Here is a 26,557-nt window from a genome sequence, read left to right as displayed (position 1 = left end):
CCTGATGAACTCTATGAACTCTATGAACTCTATGAACTCTATGTCATTTTGTAGTTTATATAATTTAGTGTTATATAGCTGGCTATAAAACACTACACTGTTCAGGGGACTAATATTTAAAATTCAGATTTAAAAAAGCATGTGTGTACGCACACCTGAACTCTGTTTCCTCAGGTAGATAAATGTGCTCAGGTGTGTATGTGTGTGCTATTTGCTTCTCATAAGAGGTGTGCACCTGTTTATCTCTGTAAAGATGCTCTGTGAAAACTTTTGATTCGCTATATAAATAAAATTGAATTGAACTGAATTGAATTGAATTATTGTTTATTTGTCTTGTTGGATTGGTTGGATCAGATCTGGCTGTTCCAGTTTGTCCTGTAACTGATGAAGATTATAAGATGAACTGAAAACTAAACACTTTTACTTTCTATTCTCTGATTAAAGATTACCTGCAGATCAGGTTTTAAACAGTCAAAAATAATTATCTCCTAAAGCGAAAACAATGATGTTCTGATCTCAAACTGAAAATGAATAAGAACCCAGCAAGTTTACATTTAGTAATAAACTGTATTTTACATGGTTTTATTTTAAATCCTGTTTATTTTATTTTATCTCATGTTTGCATGCATCACTTTACTGACTACTTTAAGCATAACATTAACTCTAATGTCTGTAGAAGCAGTCTGCAGGACTAACTGCTGCTTTTATACACCGGTAGCCATAGAAGTGATTGATTGAATATTTTTGGCAATACAGTCAATATAGTGTATCTTTATTGATCATTCCCAGAAGAATTAAGGTTTAACACTAATATAAAACCAGAATCACAAAAAAATCAACTATTTTCTGAGTTGATTAATCAACCAATCACTTCATTGAGAAATTACCAGATTAATCAATAGTGAAATTAATCATTATTTAGAAATAAACCATTTCTAAAGAGTTATATAAGAACTGAATGTAAATCATGACATTAATTTAGATTATTTTGTCAAATAATGTAATTTAACATAGATCATTTAAATTTTTTTTGTATAAAAAAGTAAATATAAAACATGTTACTGTCATTATCCGGACTTTTTTATTATTAGTATAGAAGCTACACTTTCCCTGTTCTTATGACTTGTTATCAGATAAAGTGGATTTAGAATCTACATAATATAATAAAACATTTTTATTTCCCTTTAATTTGAACTTTTCCACATGTTGTTTGTCTTCCCCTTTTTTTGGGCATTTTGTGATAAAAAGTTCAAGGGGTATGAATACTTTTGCAAGCCACTGTAAGTGTGGAGATTAAAGAACACTTTCTCTTTTATTCGGGTCTTTTAGTACTTTATATATCTGCCAGACCCTCCCGTAGTGAAGCCCCTGCAGAAACAGATAAAATCTGCCTGAATTACAGGAAACAGAGGAAACGCCTGTATACAGGATATAGTTTAAACACTGTAACGGTTAAATCTGTTTATCTGGAACACAGTCTGAATGAAGGGTTTTTGTGTTTGTTGGGGTAGGCGACACCTGTCGCTGTATGTTGGCTCAAACTGCCTCAGCCAGGGTCCTTACTAAAACTAGACATTTACTAAAATTAAAACATTTACCAAAACTAAAACATTTACTAAAACTAGAAAATTTACTAAAACTAAAACATTTACTAAAACTAGAAAATTTACTAAAACTAAAACATTTACTAAAACTAGAAAATTTACTAAAACTAAAACATTTACTAAAACTAAATTATTTACTAAAACTAGACATTTACTAAAACTAAAACATTTACTAAAACTAAAACATTTACTAAAACTAGAACATTTACTAAAACTAGAGCATTTACTAAAACTAAAACATTTACTAAAACTAGACATTTACTAAAACTAAAACATTTACTAAAACTAGAAAATTTACTAAAACATTTACTAAAACTAAAACATTTACTGAAACTAGAAAATTTACTAAAACTAAAACATTTACTAAAACTAGACATTTACTAAAACTAAAACATTTACTAAAACTAGAAAATTTACTAAAATTTACTAAAACTAGAGATTTACTAAAACTAGAACATTTACTAAAACTAGAACATTTACTAAAACTAGAAAATTTACTAAAATTTACTAAAACTAGAGATTTACTAAAACTAGAACATTTACTAAAACTAGAAAATTTACTAAAACTAAAACATTTAATAAAACTAGAACATTTACTAAAACTAGAAAATTTACTGAAACTAAAACATTAACTAAAACTAAAAAATTTAACTAAGACTAGAAAATTTACTAAAACTAGAGATTTACTAAAACTAGAACATTTACTAAAACTAAAAAAAAATAACTAAGACTAGAAATTTTACTAAAACTAAAACATTTACTAAAACTAGAGATTTACTAAAACTAGAACATTTACTAAAACTAGAACATGTACTAAAACTAGAAAAATTACTAAAACTAAAAAATCAGCATTGAACTGCTTCCAGACTATAAAATTCTGCTGTTAGCGTATAAAGCCCTACACAGCTCATCACCTGAGTATTAACGAGACTCATCTCCTATTATGAACCACCACGATTAAAAAAAGTATTATTTTGATTAAACGCACCGCTGGTTGTGGACACTTTTTCCAGAAATGAAACTGCTCCTCCCAGTTCCACGGACTGTGAACATGAGGCGTGCTATCTGGACATTCTCAACTCCCTGATCGCCCCTTACTCTATAAGGTTGCAGAATATTACAATTTGTGATTGGCACAATTATTAACTTAAAAGTACATATTCCTGTAGTTACTAAACAAAGCACTAGCAATGGCAACATCATGGGTTTGGCTAAAACAATGAAAAAAGTATTTAAGCTGATTTAATTAAAAGTGTGTTTTAAAGAAATATGTAAAATATTATAACAATATGCTCAACATTTACTGAAACAAAATGAAAAAGCTTAACTCAATATAATTAACCTAAGTCATTATGTGCACAATTTATAGACTATTATAACATACCTAAGAGGGAAACCAAATCTGTCCACTGATTCCTGGAAGAAGGTCAGTGCAGTTGATGACAGGTTGTTCGTGGCAGCTCCCAGGTACATTATCTAGGTCATATAAAAATATGTCCAGGCTTCTTAACAGTATAACAAACAACACAATTTTAATAAAGTAATTAAAAACATTATACAATAAACTTAAGACAGAGCAAAATATGCTTTAACAACCAAAAAGAGAGAAAGAAATAAAAAGTGCAAGATTTAAAAAGGTGCTGTAATTCAAGAAACAATTATTCATAAAAATCACCTTTCTTGAGAAGCCATCCACTCCACCAAACACAACAATGGTGAATCTAATATGAGATAAAAAAAAAAAACTTTTTAGTAGGTAACATATGAAAGCTGACCATAATCAATACTAGGCTGGAGTAGCTAGGCTGGAGTAGCTGTCCACAGACGTTAATAGGAATGCACAATCTAAGCTGAACCCAGAGGATACTATAAATTACAAATAAAACAAGGAATAACAAACCAGGCAACACCTTCCGATAATTTTAATAGCTTTAGGAGCATAGAAGGACACATAGCTAATTAGTTTATGATTAGTATCAACGTGCATCATTGACTTGGGGCCTGGAACTGAATATCTTCTTCTGACAACGCAACCCTTCTCCGTCATCCTGGACAGGACTCTGAGTGTGTCAACACGATGAAGTGATGCTCTAACACGGTCATACTGTACTCTGTGCCCTTCAGCCAGCAAGATTCCCTTCACCATCCTATAACCAGAGTGTGGCATTCTGGATGTGACATCAGACACCAGTGTGTCCAGCTCCTCATCTGAGAGAGTACTGTAGTGTGCCCTAACTGAGAGATTGTACTCTGTCATGCGCCTATGAACAGTTCTTTCTGATACTCCTAATAGACCAGCAATGCATGAAATGGGCAAATTCATGTCAAGGAAACTTTTCAGGTATTCTTGACTGATCACCACTTTTGGTCGTCCAAGGCAACCTTGTTCCATCTGTACAACCACCATGTGTGTCTCATTCTGTTGCTTTGCCATGTTAATTGCACTATTTAGCTCAGTTAAAGCCTCCAATATGGTATGGGGTACACTGATCTGAGGGGAGATGGCAGTGAGGAAAACTAGTTCTTGAGCACAGACAAATTCCATATAGTCTAAATCCAAAGGCATCCTGTCAAGGACACGCTCCAGACGCGAACGAAGCCTCTCCCAAACATGATCCAGAAGTAAGGTTAGTTGCTAAACATAAAACAAGAACAAAATAAGCTTTAATTACCATGTCATTTTAACACACCAATTCCTAACAGTTGACTCTCAAACAATAGTCAAATCTTACATGAAATTCTTCCTAGCAGACCACTGCTAGGCTCTGCAGAGATTCAACTGACCATACGAGTCAAACCAGGTGTGTCATTTATGTAAATGAGGTAGACAGAATGCTTGACGTGAAAACAGCTTAATGTGTCTTAATGTATTCAAACAATGAGCTAGGAACACCAAACTTCACTCACTTATTTCTCTTCATTAGTACTCTCTAATATTGTAAGGATGAACCTGTACTACAACAGTAAAGTTAAAATAAAATGTTACATTTTTTTCCCTCCCATTGAGACAGATTAATGTGGCTTAATATATTACAACAGCAACCTAGGAACACCAAACGTTAATAAAGTATGCCCAAAGTCAACTAACCACTAAATACCCCACAGTCAACCATCCCTTACCCATTCATTTAACACTAAAAACCACCACAGCCAATTAATCATTGCCTGCTAATTAAACAGTTAATTAAAAATAAAAGAACATCAAGACCTTCAATTGCACATGATACATAATACTTAAAATGACATTTAACTTAAATTTACTTTATCGAATTGAATATTATGCATAATTGTAAATAATTAAAGCTTAAATAAAACTATTTGGTTAGATATTAATTAAAAGGTGGGGTCATTGATTTGGCATATTTAATTAAAGTTTGGTGTTCCTTGCTCATTGTCTAAATACAATAAACTGTTTCCTAGTAATAGGTTTCAATGGGTGGAAAAAGCTTAACATTGTGCTACTGGAGTACAGGTTCATCCTTACATTATTAGAGTAATGAGTGAGTGATGTTTGGTGTTCCTGGCTCATTGTTTAAATACATTAAGCCGTGTTAAGCTGTTTTCACGTTTTAGACTGTTTTGAGAGTTCTAAAGTGAAAAGTTTGATAACAGTGTTTAAAATGTATTTCTCCCCGTTTCAATACGTGCAAGCAACGGAATACCCATGCCTTCCTAAACTCAGACCAGCTCAGGCCAACCAAATCCCTTGGCTACCCACAACCAACAAGCTAGCTAGCTAGTCACCCTGCGTTATACAACGCAAAATATCAAGCTTGCCGTGTGGCGCACTGAGTATTTAGAACTCTAATTAATTACCTAGATGATTATGTGGGCGTGAAGAACTTTGTATGCACTTACCTCGTTGGGGTTCATCCTTAGTTTTCTCCCGTACAAACGCGGCTCATCTGCTCAGCTTCACCTCCACAGACGTGAACTCGAGTGCAGCCGTGAGATGGCGCTGTGTCTCGTTAATGCTGCGATCGATCGCTCTAAACAATTTACTTTTCCTGGGAAGCCCCGGATGTTGGAACTCCGGTTTGAATTCGTATTTCTGAGATCTGAATTTGAGCGACTTGAAATGTATGCATCTGAATTTTTTTAATCTGAAAATTGCAAGTTGTAATTTTGAAATGAATTTTTTTCAACAGCAAATGTCACCACATCATAAGTTCAAAACACAAAATGCATTGTCAAAATTCAAATTTATTAATTACACCATTAAAAAATTCATTTTTTTGAAATGTCATGTAAATATAATTCAAATATACAAAATTCAGATTCAAATACTTTTGTCAGCTATCTGGCTCCATAGTTTATTAGGTTTTGCATCACTCTGTCCTGTGCTTTCTGTTGTGCTTTTGGTTTACTCTTTGGTTTACTGTTTTTGTAAGTAAATCTCTTGACCTGCAAACACGTCCGCCCTCTCGTCCCTCCCTGTCCCAACAACAGTAACATACACTGATCCACACTTTTATTGTGCACAGGATGTCTTATTGCTTTATTCCTTTTCCATGTATTGTAATTTTCACACATCTAATTGTTGTGCTGATTACTGGAGCTCAGCTACAGCAGCTCTGTTCAGACAGAGGAGCAGTTTTTACACAGCAGAGCGTTTCTTTATGATCAGCACATCTCTGAACTACACAATAAAATAATAATTCTGTTCCTCCACTCACTCACACATTAAACTATTTACCAGCACACACTGCTGACAGTCCTCACTCATAATCAATAAATAAATGATCAATCAATTAATGCTGATGTAGAGTTTAGTGTTTTAATCACTGTTGTATTTAAATTGAACCGGAGTGAACACTGGGCTAAACGGTGGGTCACTCCGGGTTAGTTCTGCTCTGGGTTTTATTGATCTGCTTAAAATAAGACAAAACAAGCAGAGCTTTTCAGATGGAGTTGAACAAATTATTCCTGATGGAGTATACACAACTTTTTCCCATATTTCAGGTAGCTGCACCGCTAAAATAGCAATCCACCAAAGTCAGAGCTCACCTGACTTCCTCTGATAAGAACTCTGACAAAGTTTCTGCTGTACATATGACAGTAACACTCTTGAATCGTGAATCTTATTGCACCTCTGGTCAGAGGTAAGCCAAGGCAAACCCAACTTAACCAAACCAAACCCAACTCAACCAAAGCAAACCAAACCCAAACCAAGGCAAACCCAATTTAACCAAACCAAACCCAACTCAACCAAACCAAACCCAACCCAAACCAAACAAAATCCAACTCAACTAAACCAAACCCAACCCAAAACAAACCAAATCAACCAAACTCAACCAAACAAAACCCAGCTCAACCAAACCTTCCTGGGCAGCTGTATGATGACTGGACATTCCTATCTTGTTTGTACTTGTGTATAAATGTCTGTACAGATGAACGAGGCTCCTTCAGGCATTCGGGAATTACACCTGAGTATAAACCAGATTTATCTTGATGATGTTACAGAAAGAACAGTGTGTTTCAGGTGTGCCCTAAAATTCAACAGATGTCTCTAATTAACTCAATAAACCAATCATCATATTGGTTGTCAGTAATCTTAGTGTATGTAGTAAACTTTTGATTTGCAGAAACTAATACAATTCTTTAAAGAATTCTCTCTCAGTTTTTTAGCATTTAGCAAATATATATATATCATTTTAGTAATCCTAAATGACTTAAGCAAGAAAAGGTTTATTTTGAGAAAAGTGAGAAAAACATGCATTTGTGTCTTTTTAATTTTTAAGCCTCTCTCATCAGTGCTGGTTCATAAAGCTTTCCCATTGGCTTATGGCAAACATATATTTAAATACTGCCTTTAACCAACAGTGTGCAGTCATTTCCCCCAGAGCTACCTTCTCGTGGGTGTTTATTTGTATTATATATATTGGGTAGCTGCCAGGTCTCAATGTTTTAGGCTGTAAGAGCAAGTTACCTGTATTCTGTTGCTAAGGTGTTCCTAGTGAGACAATTTTCACTATTCAGTGTTGGCATATTTAAATAAAAAAAGAAAAATATACTTTGATTTTTTATTTCTGAACTGGGATTAAAGCACATATATATAATAAGTCAAGAATACCAATACTATTGGTGTTAAAACTAAATTCTTTAAATCCACAACACTTATAATATAACTGTCATTGTCAGAACAGAATAGCAGACAAGCGCAGATACTGATAAAAACAATATATGTTTATTATAAGAATAAACAGATGTAATCAGGGTCGATACAAAAACAAGGGTGATCACCAGTAGACAGAGCAATGAAGACAAAACCATACCATAAACGAGAGACAGTCCAGAGTTCATACACAAGCAATCCAGTATCAGAGATAATCCAAGAGGCGGTGGTGAAAGTACAGTCCAGGTAATACACAAACAATCCAATATCAGAGGCAGAGGCAAGAATCGGCGTCGAGAAAACAAAAGCAAGGTGAAACTAGTGATGGGTCTAATGACCCTGAAACCTCGACACATGCGCCGAGCTGTCAAGGCGAAACCCCGTGTCGGTGCGCGTATCAAGTTAAGGAAAACCACGTGACCGATACACTTCCTGTATCGTTTGGTAGCGATGGGTCTGACGACACTGGAACCTCAGCGCATGCACCGAGCAAACAAGGCGATCCCCTGTGTCAGACCGCGTATCATTTTAAGGAAAACCACGTGACCGATGCATTTCCTCGCGCAGTTGCTTGCAATGACTTTCTTAGTCCAGCAGATGTCGCCATTAAGTGATACAGCAACACAGTTTCAACACAGTGTCGATACAGTTTGGGAAATGTACCATACACCCAATGAGGTTTCATCTGCCCATCACTAGGTGAAACACAAGATAAACTGAGACAAGAGATAAAGTAACGCTTTGTACGAGGAGAACCTACAATACGCGGCGATGAAGTCTGTTTGGCGTGCACCTTTATAGTGCCAGTAATCAGTATTCGGGACTTCCTGGTGGAAGCAGGTGAGGTGTCACGTGGTCAGGTGAGTGCGTGATGTCAGCGGGTGGTGCATTCTGGGTAGTGTAGTTGTTAACCTGAGAACCTCCGTTAGAGCTTGGTGTGGAAGGGACAGAGGAGCTAACAGCACCAGACGTGACAATAACCAATTGAGTAAATTTAAAAATTGTTGTGTGAACAAGACCTAGTTATTCAAAGTTAAGTAGAATTGTTTTTTTCTAGACTATTAATAGTCTAGAAAAGTATAATAATCACCCAATGATTTTCATGCATATTGAAGGAAAACAACAAACTAAACAGTAAGATTTATAATAATAATAATAATAATAATAATAATAATAATTATTATTATTATTATTATTATTATTATTATTATTATTATTATTATTATTATTATTGGGTAACAGGACTAAAACAAGTGGGAGCAGGCAGTAATGGGAGAGAAAAAAAATCAGTGGAAGTCAATGTAAAAAGAGTTTATTTCAGGTCATTTTGAAGAGTTTCTATTGGTCCGTTCATCAAGAAATTTTGCCACAGTGTAAGAGACAGTTTATCTGTTCAAATTATGTAGTCATTTAAAAATTAACAAAACTGGAGATAAGTGTTTTTCACTCTAAAATGTGTTTTTGTGTTTGAACAAGTAACAAATAACAAGTTCTATTACTATATTAAGTATTCAATAGCTTTTTTCAGGCAGTATTTTTAAATACTTGCTCAGTTCTTTATAATGCACAGTACACATACACAAATCACCATCTGATTACTGCAACTGCACTGGTCCTGCTTGTACCATCCCTAAGTTTAATTTAAGTTTCATACATTTTCCCACAAGAATAAAGTACAGAACAGGCTGTAACGACTTCTACTCATCCTGTGGTTTAGGAAATCAGGACAGGTTTTTAATGGATCACCCGTATCACTCCATAAAACACTAGTGCACACTAGTGCTAGGAAACAGCTTGTGATAAACAAACAGTGATAAAGTTTCTGCTGGTTACTGACTGGAACACAGTTACTCTCAACTCAACCAACTGAAACCTTGAGAAGCAGAGTATCACACTCCAGAGCTCTTCTCAAATAACTTCTCCTGAGGGCCAAACATGAGAGTCACTATTACCGCTTTCAGTAATTATTCATTCAAATAATTGAGCTCACACACAGAACCGATCCTGTTCTAGTTTAAAGGATGAAATTTCTGTACTTTCCATTCTTTTCAACGGGACAAATTTGATTTTACCTGGAAGAATCATGCTGTATTTTATTTTATTTTATTTAAAAATGACACATAAACACTGGTACCGAAAGCTGGAAAAACTGGGGACTAAAGACTAAAGTGGGCAGGAGAAGGTGATAACGGAATTAAAAGAAGCGGGAGCGGGTGGTAATAAAACTAAAACAAGCAGAAGTGGGCAGGAGCAGGCAGTAACAGGACTAAAACAAGTGGAACTGGGCAGGAGTGGGCGTTAACAAGACTAAAAACAAGCAAGCTCACCTGACTTTTAAAGAGAATGATGAGCAAGAGACACTATGATTGGTTTATTTTACATTACACCCAAAATTGACCACACCCATGATTAATTAAGAGAATTAGTACATGCCTTTTGTGCATTTTGAGATGCACAAGGTGTACTTTTCCTGTTTTTATAATAGCAAAGACACCCTGACACGCCCTAAATCAAGCTGCATGATGCGCCACTGATTGATGCGCTATAGATCACTAAAATAAGGTCTTTAGATTCTGAGCTAGTTTAAGCTTCTGAAGGATGAGATTTAGACAGATTTAGGGCTGGATATTTTTGCTGCATGTGATAAATCCTGACAGCCATGGGTGTAGAAACAGGTTTTATATGGGGCATATTTGGAACTATGAATCAAAGCCCACCTGTTATGGATAGAGATATTTTGGTGGGGATTTTTGTATATTAATTATTTTCCCCTCTTGTGCCTGATTAGCAGTGTAGGGGATAAGGTCCTGTATATTTGATCACTTTTTCTCCTCTTTTAGTTAGAGAGGGAAATAGGCTAAGAACTGTATTTAATTTAACTTTTCTTTAGAAGTTTAGTTCTTGTTCTGAACCCTAGTTAATTACGTTTTGTTTGTTATGTTGGGCAAACAACTTATCCCTGAAGAAAATTGCTGCTTAAAAAATAAAACATTAAGGCTTGTATATTTCTGGTTGCGGGTGTTCTTATGTCCCTGTCCCCTAAAATATTAGCTGTACACTGATTCCACTGCAGCTCAGGTAGTAGTGACTGTATATCACTGCATGTATACTGACTTACAACAACATTTGTCACAAAATACCGCTAAATGATGCAATGCCCTCATTTGCATATTGATTGACAATTGGTCAAACTAAGCTACAAGAAAACAACTATATTTAAATGATGAAGTAAAATTATATGCAAATCCTATTATATTTTAACAGAATGCTGTTAATTTATGCATTTAAGTTTTCAGACACGATATTATATTACACATATTAAACTTGCATAGTGCCTCTTAGCTCTTAGTAGGAAAAATACACCATGTGCAAGAATAAAAAAAATCAGGGGAAGAGAGGGGGAGAGGAGCTCATGAGCAAAGAAAAAGAGAGAGAGAGAGAGAGAGATCAGGTTCTGCAGAGCTGATTATAGAGGTAGTCTCCGCCCCTCTGGTGTTTGTATTACATGAGTCTGACTTCCTTCAGTTTCCACAGAAAGATCAGGAGATCGTGCTGTACTACTCAGGCTGTTGCAGTATCAGGTAAGACCAGCCTACACCACCTTAAACACAACACCACCACGCACTCACTGCTGCCTGCACTAGTTAAGGTGGAAAGGTATGGTGCTAGGAAAGTGAGGAACTGATTCAAGCCTGACTGCTGCAGTATTTAAGGTGGAATGGAATGGTGCTAGGAAAGTGAGAGCGGAGTAAAGTTAGTTTGATATTCGATATTCAGCGGAGATTCGCCTTTCGGCCGTTCTCTTGCTCACAGGCAATGTCCTAAACTCTCCCAAATTACATTTTCCAAACCACAGAAGAACAGAGAACAAACTACAAACGTCAGATTTTCTGAAAACACCCAACCTTTCTGTTTCTCCGAGGATATTTACTGAAAATGGCAGGAATCGCTGCAGCGGGCGCTGAAGCTGTTAAGGGACCGTCTGCAAAGTACGGACCCTGATTAAAAACGTAAACATTCACAGCGCCGTTTAATGCATTTCTACTGTAACACGCCCATATGAAATATAGATAAAAAAAATCATACGTAGTCTTTAGAGACACACCTGAAAAATAACTACAACTTTTATTTTTGAAAAATATGATTTGGTTGATTTTATATTAAATTTTAATACTAAAAATTGCTACTGTACTGCACTAATATGAAATATAGAAATAAAATCACTTGTAGTCTTTAGAGACACACCTGATAAACATACTACAACTTTAAAACGCCCATATGAAATATAGATATAAAATCACTTGTCTATTCATGTGTATCTTTATAGACAAGTGATTTTATATCTATATTTCATATGGGCGTTTTAAAGTAAAAAAGTTAACGTTAAAAACATAATAAAAAATCAACAGAATCAAATTTTTCAAAACTAAAAGTTGTAGTATGTTTATCAGGTGTGTCTCTAAAGACTACAAGTAATTTCATTTCTATATTTCATATTAGTACAGTACAGTAGCAATTTTTATTATTAAATTTTTTTAAAAAAATCAACCGAGTCATATTTTTCAAAAATAAAAGTTGTAGTATGTTTATCAGGTGTGTCTCTAAAGACTACAAGTGATTTTATTTCTATATTTCATATTAGTACAGTACAGTAGCAATTTTTAGTATTAAAATTTAATATAAAATCAACCAAATCATATTTTTCAAAAATAAAAGTTGTAGTTATTTTTCAGGTGTGTCTCTAAAGACTACGTATGATTTTTTTATCTATATTTCATATGGGCGTGTTACAGTAGAAATGCATTAAACGGCGCTGTGAATGTTTACGTTTTTAATCAGGGTCCGTACTTTGCAGACGGTCCCTTAACAGCTTCAGCGCCCGCTGCAGCGATTCCTGCCATTTTCAGTAAATATCCTCGGAGAAACAGAAAGGTTGGGTGTTTTCAGAAAATCTGACGTTTGTAGTTTGTTCTCTGTTCTTCTGTGGTTTGGAAAATGTAATTTGGGAGAGTTTAGGACATTGCCTGTGAGCAAGAGAACGGCCGAAAGGCGAATCTCCGCTGAATATCGAATATCAAACTAACTTTACTCCGCTGAAAGTGAGGAGGTAACTACAGGGTTAACTGCTGCAGTATTTAAGGTGGAATGGAATGGTGCTAGGAAAGTGAGGAGGTAACTACAGGGTTAACTGCTGCAGTATTTAAGGTGGAATGGAATGGTGCTAGGAAAGTGAGGAGGTAACTACCGGGTTAACTGCTGCAGTATTTAAGGTGGAATGGAATGGTGCTAGGAAAGTGAGGAGGTAACTACCGGGTTAACTGCTGCAGTATTTAAGGTGGAATGGAATGGTGCTAGGAAAGTGAGGAGGTAACTACCGGGTTAACTGCTGCAGTATTTAAGGTGGAATAATGATATGTATTTCTTTGGGTGGGGGGTGGGGGGGTCTGGGTTTTTCAGCTCTCTGCTGGTTTTATTTCTGCAGATTCATGCTCTCTATAGGATAAGCAAAACAATGCAAATTAAAATAAATATATTTTTTTCACTCCTGTTGTTTTACATGTAACTCCTCATGCATGCTCACAATTGAACTGTCAAGCACTGAATGGGAACTTTTTCCAGTTTTTTTTTTTTTTTGCCTTCATATTATATTTAAAATGATGCATTAACGTTAATATTTTATTAGGCTGTGCTGTAAAGTTTTCATGCGTTCCGATAAACTTTTACATGACAAGGATTATTCCTGAATTATTTCCATCCACCAAGTTTTTGCGCATTTTGAAAATGCGCATGAAAAAAGCTGGATGGAAAAAGTCAAAAATTCGAAAAAAGCCCCAAATATCGCAAAACGATTTTTACGCTAGGAGGGGGTGGAAAAGTTAGAATATCGCATCGCCAAAATTCGGAAAAACTGGATGGAAAAGGGTTTTTCGCATAAAAAATGACGTATCAGAGCAAAAACAGAATCAAACCTCTCCATGCTTGTTTGGCGTCCTCTCCCACGTTATCTAAAGTTTATTCGCATAACTGTAGTGAATGGAAACACGGCTTAATTCGCATTTTTTTCTGTCGAAATTTGGAAATTGCGCATTCTTTTTTTGAAAGGTTTGGATGGAAACCTGGCTAGTGTGACAGAGCTTAATGCTACTACATATAAGATACTTTTTATTGTCATTGCACAGTGTACAACGAAATTTAGCAGCAATCCTTACGGTGCCTGAACAAAAATAAAATAAAATAAAATAGTAACAGCTCTATGTTCAGATACACAAAATTTACAGTGGATGTATGAAAATATAAACAATATAGTAACACGTTTACCCAATAATAAATAAATACAGAAAGTGCACAGTGCGTTATAAGTCTGGTTATTAAGGTTGTTAGTTTTTTTTTTTCAGTTCCTTGGTAGTGGTCTGAGAGTGTGCGTGCGTTTTGCAGTGTTCAGTTCTCGTACAGTACAGGGGTAAAAACTGTTTTTCAGTCTGTTTGTCCTGGAAGTGATGGACCTGAAGCGTTTTCCAGAGGGCAGCTGTTGGAAAAGATGATGTCCAGGGTGGGAGGAGTCTTTCAGGATGTTGGCTGCTCTGCTGAGACAGCGAGAGCTGAACAGGTCCTCCAGACTGGGTAGTGGGCAGCCGGTGATCTTCTGGGCCACGTTGATCACTCTCTGTAGTGCTCTCCTTTCTGAGCAGCTACTGTACCAGGTTGAGATGCAGTAGGTTAGCACACTCTCAATGGCACAGCGATAGTAGGACACCAGCAGCTTCTCTTGAATGTTGTTTTTCTTGAGAATTCTCAGGAAATAGAGTCTCTGCTGTGCCTTCTTGACTGCAGCTGTGGTGTTTGTGGTCCAGGAGAGATCTTCAGAGATGTACGTACCCAGGAATCTGAAGAAGGGGACTCTTTCCACACAGTCCCCGTTAATGAAGAGTGGTGTGGGGTCTGTGGGTTTCCTCCGGAAATCTATAATTAGTTCTTTTGTTTTGGAGGAGTTCAGAGAGAGATTGTTCTCGGCACACCACTTGCCCAGTCCCTGAACTTCATGCCTATACGCTGTCTCGTCTCCTCCAGATATGAGTCCCGCCACGGTCGTGTCATCCGCGAACTTGATGATGGTGTTGCTGGAGTAGGTGGGGGTACAGTCACTACTAGACAACATATTTTAAATTAATAATGTATTTTTAGTTCTTAGTTCTGTTAAACCAAAACTACTGTTGGCTGCAGCTATAAAACAACAGAACTAAAAAAGTACAGTTCCAGTTTTACAGCTTTGTAAAAGAAAACATTGCAGCATAAGATTTAGAGCACTTCTTTGTTCTGCTTTCAGTTAAGTCAGCACCGGTTGTTTACTTCAGTTGTTTACTCCTTCCAAACTACTCCTCCCACAGCATTATTTAAATGTTGGCAAGGGAAAGAGGAAAGGGTGTGTGTGAGTGAGTGTGTGAGCGAGAGAGAGAGAGTGCATGCCCAGGAGCTATGGAGTAAATTTTTTGCCAAATGTTTTACGTAACAAAATAAAAAATCCACAATCATCATTTTAAGAATCAAAAGGAAAAAGTTAATGTTGTAAATTTGAAAGAGAAAAATAAAGATAGCAATATTTTTAAATATACCTAGAGTTTTGGCACAGTTTTCACGGGTGGGCGGGGCTTAGAAGAAGGCGTTCCCCTTGAATCTCCATTGGTCAGCTGGTTCTGGACTGACGGGTAAACTGAATCCTTATCTGAGACTGACCACACCCACCCCGCCAGCTTCAAAACATTAGTGATGTTCGATACCACCGTTTTCCTTTCGGATTCGATGCCAATTAAAATTCAGGCTTCATAAAAGATATCCAAATAATTTATTAATTGGAAGTATGATTGAGGTTTTCTGCATTGAATGCTTACTATTTAGATTAAACTCTGCATGTAGTCTCTCCAATAAGAGAATTGGAGAATACAAACACTTGCTGTTTTATAATACTGGGAGACTCAAATTGAAATTGCCAGTAAAATGCGTACCGTATTTTTCGGACTATAAGGCGCACTTAAAAACTTTTAATTTTCACAAAAATTGACAGTGCGTCTTATAATACGGTGCGCCTTTTGTATGGATTTTACTCGTCAGGTTGTAAGGAGCAGTAAACACACACTCCGTGCAGCGTTATAGAGAGTTTCAGTGCTATACAGAGTCCAGAGCCGTGCAGCTCCGAGGCTGAGCAGCAATAGCATTAGCTAGATGCTAACCGCTAAGCTAGCTAGCTTATTCACTGAGATCAGTATTATCTAAATTTTACTCGTCAGGTTGTAAGGAGCAGTAAACACACACTCCGTGCAGCGTTATAGAGAGTTTCAGTGCTATACAGAGTCCAGAGCCGTGCAGCTCTGAGGCTGAGCAGCAATAGCATTAGCTAGATGCTAACCGCTAAGCTAGCTAGCTTATTCACTGAGATCAGTATTATCTAAATTTTACTCGTCAGGTTGTAAGGAGCAGTAAACACACACTCCGTGCAGCGTTATAGAGAGTTTCAGTGCTATACAGAGTCCAGAGCCGTGCAGCTCCGAGGCTGGAGCAGCAAATAGCGTTAGCTAGCTTATTCACTGTTCAGAGATCAGTATTATCTAAATTTTACCCGTCAGGTGTAAGGAGCAGTAAACACACACTCCGTGCAGCGTTATACAGAGTTTCAGTGCTATACAGAGTCCAGAGCCGTGCAGCTCCGAGGCTGAGCAGCAATAGCATTAGCTAGATGCTAACCGCTAAGCTAGCTAGCTTATTCACTGAGATCAGTATTATCTAAATTTTACTCGTCAGGTTGTAAGGAGCAGTAAACACACACTCCGTGCAGCGTTATACAGAGTTTCAGTGCTATACAGAGTCCAGAGCCGTGCAGCTCCGAGGCTGGAGCAGCAAATAGCATTAGCTAGCTTATTCACTGTTCAGAGATCAGTATTATCTAAATTTTACCCGTCAGGTGTAAGGAGCAGTAAACACACACTTCGTGCAGAGCAGCAATAGCATTAGCTAGATGCTAACCGCTTAGCTAGCTAGCTTTTTCACTGTTCAGAGATCAGTATTTTCTAAATTTAGCACTTTTAATACTGCTGGAGCAGTATTATTAGAGTTAGATGCTAATCGCTAAGCGTTCACCGTTCAGAGGTGAGTTATCGGCCTGTAAGTCTGTGCTGCTTTGCCTGGCTAGCATTAGCTAGATGCTAAGCGCTAACTCTCTCAGAGGTGAGTTTTATCAGCCTGTAATCTGCTTGTTTACCGTGTTAAAACAAGCTACGGGGGACGAATCGCTAGCTAATATCTCACTGTCTTACCAGAACACGCAGGATTACTCAGTGTAACGCTGTCGTTTAAGTTTGGGTTAACTTTACTAGTTTAGGTGACTAGCTAGCGTGCTAGCGGATAGCTATGCTAACGCTGGTGCAGCAAGCCTTAGTGGACATCTGGAAAGCTAAGCTTACTGTAAATAAACTGAAGCACGTTACTCACCCAAATAAACAGTTTTCAGGAGAGGAATCTGTGTAGATTAATATCCAGCACTCGTTTGACTTTGAAAGAGCTATATTTTGTATACTGAGACGCTCCACCGGCAAGACCCCCCCCCGGTGGGGGAAGGGAAACATGGCGCCACCCCTGTTCACTTTGATATAGGCACCCTTTCTAGTGTCACTTAACGCGCCTTATAATGCGATGCGCCCTATGTATGGAAAAATAGCAGAAAATAGGCGTTCTTTGATAGTGCGTCTTATAATACGGTGCGCCTTATAGTCCGAAAAATACGGTAGTTAAATAAATAAAGAAATGCCACAATAATAGTTGACAACTTGAATATGTTCATTTAACAATCAAAGCAAATTAGACTGATATAATTTAATGACACCTAGTATATGTAATCTACTTTAGAATATCAATTAAATGATCAAATCTTTAGGAAACCTTACCTGAATAAATAATCTCAGTCATGCACATATTTTTTACTCTAAGATGAATTTTTTGTAGCTTTTTGTTGAAGCATGTATTTATTTCGCTACTTATTTCATAACCAAATTGATTTTGGAGCATAAAGATCTGGTATCTGAGGTATTGATATTTCAATATTGATCCGCGTATCACTGCTTCCAAACATGGCACAGTGAACGGGTTCCAGTGCACAGCAGATACTTTTCAATTTAATTTCATACTAACGTTATGTTTAATGTTATATAAGTGCTTCACTCTATTAAAAAGGTTCACTTTAGTGAGGTGTGCTGAATATTCATGCTTAAACTATGCTAGTTACCTAATCAGTGAGTTAGCTAGTTATTAGTTAGTGATTAGTTAGTGATAAGTAAGTCTCATAGAGCCTTGTTTTATTCACTAGAATATAGAACAAATTTCAGATGTTAAAAGTGAGAAGGGTTAACATTTTATGACAAAAAAAATTAAACATGATTCAGTAACACATCTCAATAATAAGTCGATTATAAATGTTGTAAATTAAACACATCGTCCACAGCTGAGGATTTTACAGGGATGAAGTTTTTGAAACTTGAGCTGAAATGGAAAATGCTCGGAGGACATTGTCCTGTCTTGCGAGGCACACTTATTTACATTTTACACAAAGTAAAATTTGGGTGAGGAGGTTTTATATAAGATAGACATAGGAGTCAGCATTTGATTGTGGCTGTTTTTCCTATGTCTTCTTCATTAGTGCATACTCCAGTGCCATGGGCATCATTCTTCAGGAGATTATCCTAATGCTTGTCATCTCTACAGGTAAATGACCGTCTATCTATCTATCTTTTTGTCTGTCTATCTCTATCTATCTATCTATCTATCTATCTATCTATCTATCTATCTATCTATCTACCTATCTGTCTATCTATCTATAAAAGCATGTTAAGTCTTGATTTCTAAATGATGATGATAAAAAGGCTTTTAGACTATGTTCACATTACAAGCCACATTGCTCAAATCAGATTTTTTGCTTAGATCAGATTTGTCCATCTTGACGGTTCACATTCACAAATATAATTGATCTGTATCTGTGTGTCATGGGAATGAATCTGTTCCTGAATCGTCTCACATGCTGCACACTGATACCTGTATAAACGTCTCCATCTTCACCAACAACAAAAACCCTCATATTAGAGAGAGGAGAGACTCGTAGATTTATAAAGGGAAGTGGATGAGTTAGCAGCTCATATGTGGAGCATCTTTTGCTGGAGTGGAGAAACAGTAAACAGCTGCTCTGAAGTTCATGATTAGATCCAGGAGGTGAAAAAAGGACAGGTGGTTTGCTTTTGCCGTCTGGGCATCTCCCTGTCTGCTGAGAAGACTCTGGTTCCTGCCCATTGCTCGAATTCTGTCTCCTTCAGGCTTGTTTTCCTGAAGGAAAACTTTTTTCCTCAAGGTCACACCTTTTTCTTCTCCCATCTTAAATCTACAATCAATTTCACATTCACGGTCCATCTAACCCTCTTTCTATCAAACGAAGCAAAACAGACCAGTTTTGTGTTATAATTACTCCAGTTTACCTGTTCAGACTTCTTCCTCTCTCAGTCCTTATGAACCTCTCCTGCACTACCTCCTACTCTCTCCAGAGACTCACACCCGCACAAACTCCTGTTTATCAGCGAATCCGGTTCCCCATCACCATATTCACCATATTCACTTGAGCTTACCTCACCTTACAGTTCAGATTCTCACCCACTGGTGCCCCAACATTTACTACAGTTACATCTGAGACCTGACCACAGCCCACAAAATCCTGGCTTCTTTTTAGTTTTCAGGATATATTTTTATTAGTTTGTTCATCATCCTCTGTTTCGTCACATTGTCTTCTTTTGGAGGGACCTGGCTTGAAAACTATCTAAAGCTGTACTGAACTCTGCCCAAAGCAGCGTTGCAAAGAATTAATACAATTTTGGGATATGGACAATGCCTCAATTACATGAGCTTCTCCCCCTAGTCCTTTATATACATTACCTCCCAGTTGTTTCTCACCTTTGTGACTAACTACCTTGCAACTGCATCCACCCTGTTGTGTTTTCAGGCTCACTTTCTGCAGAGGGTCGGCTCTTCATGGACGTGAAAGTTGGCAGATCAGCTGTTCTGCCGTGTAATTGGAGAACTAAACTCGATGATCTGGCAAATGACCAAAGTCCCCACATCGAGTGGAGAACTATTTCTAAGACGGTGTTTGAGAGGAGGGGTAAAGAGCATTATGAGGGGGAGGGGTATAAAGGTCGGGTTGATGTTCCTGAAGATAAACTGAAGAAAGGAAACTGTTCTCTGGTTCTGAAGGAGGTTAAAGCTGAAGATGCTGGAGTTTATGAGAGTTACCTGCTGGTGAATCGAGTAAAAAGATCACTACAGTCCAAACGACTCTTCATCCAGAGCGTGAAGCTCTCAGTAGACGGTAATTTCATTTAAGTGTATTACAATTTTTCCATACATTAGCCAGCAACTAAGATAAATTTTTGTCCAATTGAACACAATATTTTTTGTTCCTGGACTCCCCTTACAGGTGGGGAGTGTAATTTACTTTTACTTCACTGCAGTAAATACAAATCACACTTTAATCTACCCCCTCATGATTTAGCAGATTTGAGAAATGACTAAAATAAATGAAAATAAATTTATAAAACATTTACAAGACTGTTGGTTGGGTCTTTAAAGTGCAATTTCTTTTTGTTTATTTTCCCAAAGAAACACCTGAAGTGATTAACAGTACAAAAGATAAACTAAGTGAGTATTTATTTGATTTACTTTATATACTATGTTAAATAAAATAATTTATGTTTTTCTTCTGTAAGATTCCTTATGTGTGTTTTTCACTTTTACTACAGATTCAAGTGTGTCGCTTCCATCAAGTGAGTCAATATCTAATCTATATTTATCTCTATCTAACTACTTTACTGAATCGAGGTAATCAATACAGTTCTTCTGTTCGTGGTTTAAAAGCTTTGTAGCTGATGGTAGAATTGTAAAAAAAAAAAATCAATCTGCCAGACCAAACTAGCGCTATGTTCATAAATGCAACACAAACATGAATGTCTCACCAAATCTAATGATTATTTCAGTCTGTTCCCACTTTAATCTGTTTAAATGATCAGTATTCGACAATGGTTTGAACAGTTCATGCTCCTAAACTGATGTTCATGCACTAAAGAGCAGCAGCGCTTCACATGAAGTTTCGGTTTCATCTTCTCCAGGATCACAGGAGTTATTTAGAAGTTCCTGTATCTGCAGCTGGACGTGTCTCAGATAATGCGTTCCACCTCAATGTAAAAACAGCATGTTATTAGTTGGTATCCTTGGTTTTCTTAACCTTTGTTTAACGTTGTTGCTCTTTTACTTTTGATGCTGCAGCAGCACAATGTGGTCGCATTTGAGCGAAACGTTTGACCCAATAAAAATTTCTAAAAATATTTGAACAGAGATATCAGCACTGGCCTAGGAACCGGGGGGAATGGTGGGGCATGTCCCACCCAATAACAGAAATAGGTGAATTTTGAATCTCATATTAAAGAGGAAAATATCAGGTCTGAACAGAGGCTCAGTAGTAAGGCTCTTTTCAGGCTTTTTATAGAGAATTCACATGCTGCACGCCGCCAAAACAACACAAAGCAGTGTTTTTTGTTTTTGTTTTTTTTAATTAGACAACTAAAACTAAAACTCATGATATCTGACTGCTGATACTATCTAAGGACCTAATCACTCAAGATGAGATGTACTCTACTCTACATGTAAATTTCCCTCATCTGCTGTAAACAAGTTTGTTGTTTAATTTACCACAACATGACTAAGATAAAACTTCAACTCTGTGAGAACTCCCCCATCTTAGTTTATGACTGAAAAATTTCATAATGTAAAAAGATGAAAAAAAAAAATACGGCCTTACAGATGAGTAAAATTAAACAAGAGTAAATTCAAATGATATTATAAAAAAAGGAAACAAAAACTATTGATTTCTTTCTCTGTGTTTTTACAGGTAGCAGTGAAGTGATCAGTGTTCCCTCACATATCATTACATTCACCATTCTCACAAACATACTGCTGTTCATTATCTAAAAAACAGGCAACCGATGTTTATTTCAGAATTTAGCCTAGAGACTCAATACTGGTATCTATATTTAGTAAAAAGTCACAGAGGACAGGATGGACCAACATCTGACCCCAGCAGTAACTGAACTGTCAGAAACCAGGGACTACTTTATAAAATTCACTGTAAATAGAGTTTGTATAGAAGATACGGTTTCGTGCGATGCTTTGAAAATCCTCTCTGATGGATCGTCACCTTGTCGTGGTAGAGAGGCTTGTGAGATCCGAAGATCCCGAGAGCTAAACTGTCTGGAGCTTCTGCTCCTGTCCTGAGTCCTGAGTCACTCAGGACAGGTTTAGGGTTTAGGACTAGGATCCAGACTAAGAGCGATCTACAAAACATTTTCAACAGCACAGAAACGCTAGATACAGTAATAATGATGGATATTATACTGTGAAATTAAGTGAAGGTCCCTAAATGTTCATCAGGCAAGTGGCAAGCTTTTCTCTTGAGTTAATTTAAAAATGCTTTAAAATATATTTAAATCCGTTCTTTATATTTTAAACATGATTTTGATTTTTTATAAGCAGGATTTGTTTAGGCTCATGTAAAATGTGGATAGGACTTATATACTACAATGTATACTAGTAGTAAGAATTACATAAATAATATAATTTCCGCCAACTTACCCAGAGTGTGACAGACGCCAATAGAAAAGAAGCTGCCAATGACAACAGACTAAACTCAGTTATTATAAATTGGTTCACCTCAAAGATCTCAGTTTAAATGTTTATGTGCCCACAATCCAGCATGTATTCAGCATTGATCTGAATTAGGGATGCAACCAGAACCAGCCAGTAAAACAGTGTTCTGCCCAACCCTCCCCACTAACACCCATACAAACTCTTTACTTTACACTGCATCTATCAGACTTCCCCATATTATACAGCATTCTGCCCTCCTGCACTTCCCACTTCCCTCTCAACTCATTCCTTACCTGCACTTACTCATAGTTATTCTGTCACCTACTGGCAGTGTTGGGAAGTAACGGATTACATATAACGGCGTTACGTAATCAGATTACAAATTATGAGTAACTGTAATCCGTTACAGTTACTGCTTCAGTAAGTGGTAATCAGATTACAGTTACTCTGCTAAAATAAATGGATTACATTGCGGTACTTTCCTATTTTTGGTCTTCCAATTCAACACTGACAAAACGCAATCACATTCACATAAATCACAACATCAGAATATTCTATGATTTACAACCTTCGATCAGAATGTTTTCACTGCAGAAGCGCCCCCTAGCCCTTCGGCGGGCCCGTTCTGACTATGTAAAGTAGAATGCTTAAAAGCGTCAAATATTCTAAACACACCGACCAAATAACCGACTCATATTCTTTAGTACTAATTTAACTACCTGCATGCAAATTTACAACCATCTACATGAAACCAGTCGCCAGAAATCTCCAACTGAAAACAGCCTGTTTTTTCACATTGTTTACACGAGAAACACGCCTCCCCAACAAAATAGCCTTATAAAATAATATTAGTATGTAAAATAACATCAGATTACACTATAGAAAATTCACTTACTATCATAGCATCCGCAATACAGCACTGAACCGCAGATAAAATATCCATAAAGTCCTTTATTCTCCTGCTCACTTCTCCTCACAAACATGCGTTTATTTTCAGCGCAGCTGAAACGTAATATTCTCAAACTCCTAGCGACCACGCAATGTAATATTTTCACGTAAAGTTGTACGTGAATACAAAGCTAAGGATGTCCTCTTCTAGATTCTGTGGTTTTCATTGGTCCACAAACCACTGAGTGATCGTCTTTTGAACCAATAACGTGAGCAATGGATCAATCCAATCCAATCAAATGAGGTCATAGCCTTTCTCCAGGGTCACAAAAGTGATTGACACCTATTTCAACCAATAGTCCACCCTTAGATGAAAACACTGGTACGTACTTTGCCCTGATTGGTCTCCTAATGGCTGGGGGCGGGGCATGCCTAAGCGCTGTCATCAAAATCCCTCTGCTGAACAAAGGCGCTCCCACAGCGCGGATACGTGTGATTTTGTGTCATTTCATCAAAAAAAATGTTAATATTACTCTGAAGTAGTTATCACAAACAAACAAAAAATATTACAAACTCTGGCTGTATAGAGACAGATTTACTTGTGTATCTTTGTATTAGATTAAAGGCACTCTGGAGAGGTTTTGAACACTTTGGAGACGCCTGGTGGACACCTAATATAATGCAGTGTAACTCTTCAATGCATTGTGATATGTTTGTCAAGATCCTACTGAATCAGGAAATGTAGAGAATGATTGACTATTCATCACCAACATCCATACACACATTGTAAACTCTAAATATAACAGGCGCTTTTTTTTTTTTTTACAATTTCTTCTGCATTTGATGTTTTCAAATGGAACCTAAATAATGGAAATGAAAGTGTTGAAGTGAATTATTGTTTACTGTTTATGATTTCACTGCATTTGACATTTAATAATAAAACATTAAAATTATATTTTGTTTGCATTTGTGAGTTCTTACAAAAAGGAACAGATTGTAATCACATTAAATCCTATTGAACCGAATCGAATTGTATCGTGACATAATTTGAGGTATCGTACATTATCGTATCGCTGACTAAAATAATCGTATCGTAACGTATCGTAATGAATCTTGTGATTTACACCCCTAGATAATCCTGGCAAAAAATCCACCTGCAGAAAGTGGCAAACCTGCAAAGAGATATCTTACAGTTGTTGTTACATTGTTTGTTTTTAATGGTTTTTAATGATTTTATCATCAATTTATAGAAGTGTTTCATAAAATTGTTTGATGAAATGGTTTCATAAGTATTTTTATAGGGTGATTAAAAAGGCTGTTTTATTTGTTTATCTATTTGTTAATTGGAAAAAAATAAAACAATAATATGCAATATGTGGTTGCTACATTAATTCAGGCTTAAAAAAACGACAATATTGTAAGTAATCCAAAGTAATCAGATTACGTTACTCACTTGAAGTAATGTAACTGATTACGTTACAAATTACATTTTGAGTGATGTAATCAGTAATCTGTAAGGAATTACATTTTAAAAGTAACCTTCCCAACACTGCCTACTGGACTATTTCCTCACGTCCACACACACACTCTAGATATCTACATAGCTTCATATATATTTACTTATTCAGTCTTACTTATAGTTTTTCTCAATTGGTTTGGCTCATTTCCTGAAACTGAGATGACATTCTCAAAATAACATGAACAAATCCCCAAACTAACTTGCGGTTCCTCATAACAGAATGGCATTTCTCATTGCTTTCATCACATTTCAATTCATTTTGTACATGTCTCAAGCAGTTAGTACATTTTTGCAAATGGTTTTGTACAAGTAGCCTACACTTAACACAATCATCCTACATTTAGTACATTTTCCAAAAGAATGCATCTTGTAGATCTATCTTAATTGGTTAGTTCTCAGTGTAATGGTTGTTCTCTTCAAAACATGTCAGCACAATTTCATCATATAAGTCATCATCTGCAGAATAGTCTGCTCAATTCTCAAAATGAATTAAGAAATTGTAATACAATACAGAACACATATATTTTTTAAACATTTCATAAATTCATGCCAATCAGGTAAGTAGGTAACACGTAAAAGCAGGTTTTGACGAGGAGGAGTGTCCCACATTACAGGTGACCAATCTACAGTTTGTTACCTGACAGGTGTTGTCTATGGAGGTGGTCTGTGGATTGTCCTTGACTGTTCTCACCATTCTTCTTCTCTGCCTTTCTGATATTTTTCTTGGCCTGCCACTTCTGGGCTTAACAAGAACTGTCCCTGTGGTCTTCCATTTCCTTACTATGTTCCTCACAGTGGAAACTGACAGGTTAAATCTCTGAGACAACTTTTTGTATCCTTCCCCTGAACAACTATGCTGAACAATCTTTGTTTTAAGATCATTTGAGAGTTGTTTTGATGAGCCCATGATGCCACTCTTCAGAGGAGATTCAAATAGGAGAACAACTTGCAAGTGGCCACCTTAAATACCTTTTCTCATGATTGGATACACCTGGCTATGAAGTTCAAAGCTCAATGAGGTTACCAAACCAATTTTGTGCTTCAGTAAGTCAGTAAAAAGTAGTTAGGAGTATTCAGATCAATAAAATGATAAGGGTGCCCATACTTTTGCACCGGTCAAATTTTGGTTTAATGCATATTGCACATTTTCTGTTACTACAATAAACATCATTTCAATCCTGAAATATTACTGTGTCCATCAGTTATTAGATATATCAAACTGAAATATTTAAATATTTACAACTAAAAATGATTAAGATTAATAGGGGTGCCCAAACTTTTTCATATGACTGTATACAGCCTGGCCTGGTGCTAGTTCTTTGATGCTAGTCCTGTGATGATATAACGATGATATAGTCCTGTGGAGATCAGTGTAGAGGATGGCTCAGGCATTCACGACGCTTCTTCCCACGGTGCATTGCTAAAGAACACATCAGATGTGATGTTGATGAGAATTTATCGTTCTTGTATTTTGTATACATAGTATGTTTGATACATTTTCCTTAGTATTTTTTTTCTTTTCTACCTACAGTAATGTGTAAAAATGTACTTGTAAATAAAAATAGTTACAGTTTCCTCAGCAGAAAGAGTGCAGTGTGTGTGGTGTCATCATTGTATTCCTTTAGCTAGACCTCTGCCATAAAGACAAAACATCTAAGCATTTTGACTTGCAGTACTTACACAATGCCAAAGGGACAGTGCATTTTGGGG

At 36.6% G+C, this 26,557-nt stretch overlaps 1 protein-coding gene across 1 annotated transcript in view; it reads left to right on the top strand.

Annotated features, from left to right (window-relative positions):
- LOC111189681 (uncharacterized) overlaps positions 1–24,157 on the top strand; it is a 131,141-nt gene extending 106,984 nt beyond the window's left edge. The window contains exon 6 of the transcript XR_007429914.1: positions 22,090–24,157. The gene's annotated coding sequence lies outside the window, so the exon portion shown is untranslated. The remainder of the gene's footprint in view (positions 1–22,089) is intronic.
- Positions 24,158–26,557: the final 2,400 nt, after the last annotated feature.

The sequence above is a fragment of the Astyanax mexicanus genome, unplaced genomic scaffold, assembly GCF_023375975.1.
Source record: "Astyanax mexicanus isolate ESR-SI-001 unplaced genomic scaffold, AstMex3_surface scaffold_31, whole genome shotgun sequence".
Taxonomy (NCBI): Eukaryota; Metazoa; Chordata; class Actinopteri; order Characiformes; family Acestrorhamphidae; genus Astyanax; species Astyanax mexicanus.
Note: the sequence above shows the minus strand (reverse complement) of the source record. Positions and strands in the feature narration are given on the sequence as shown.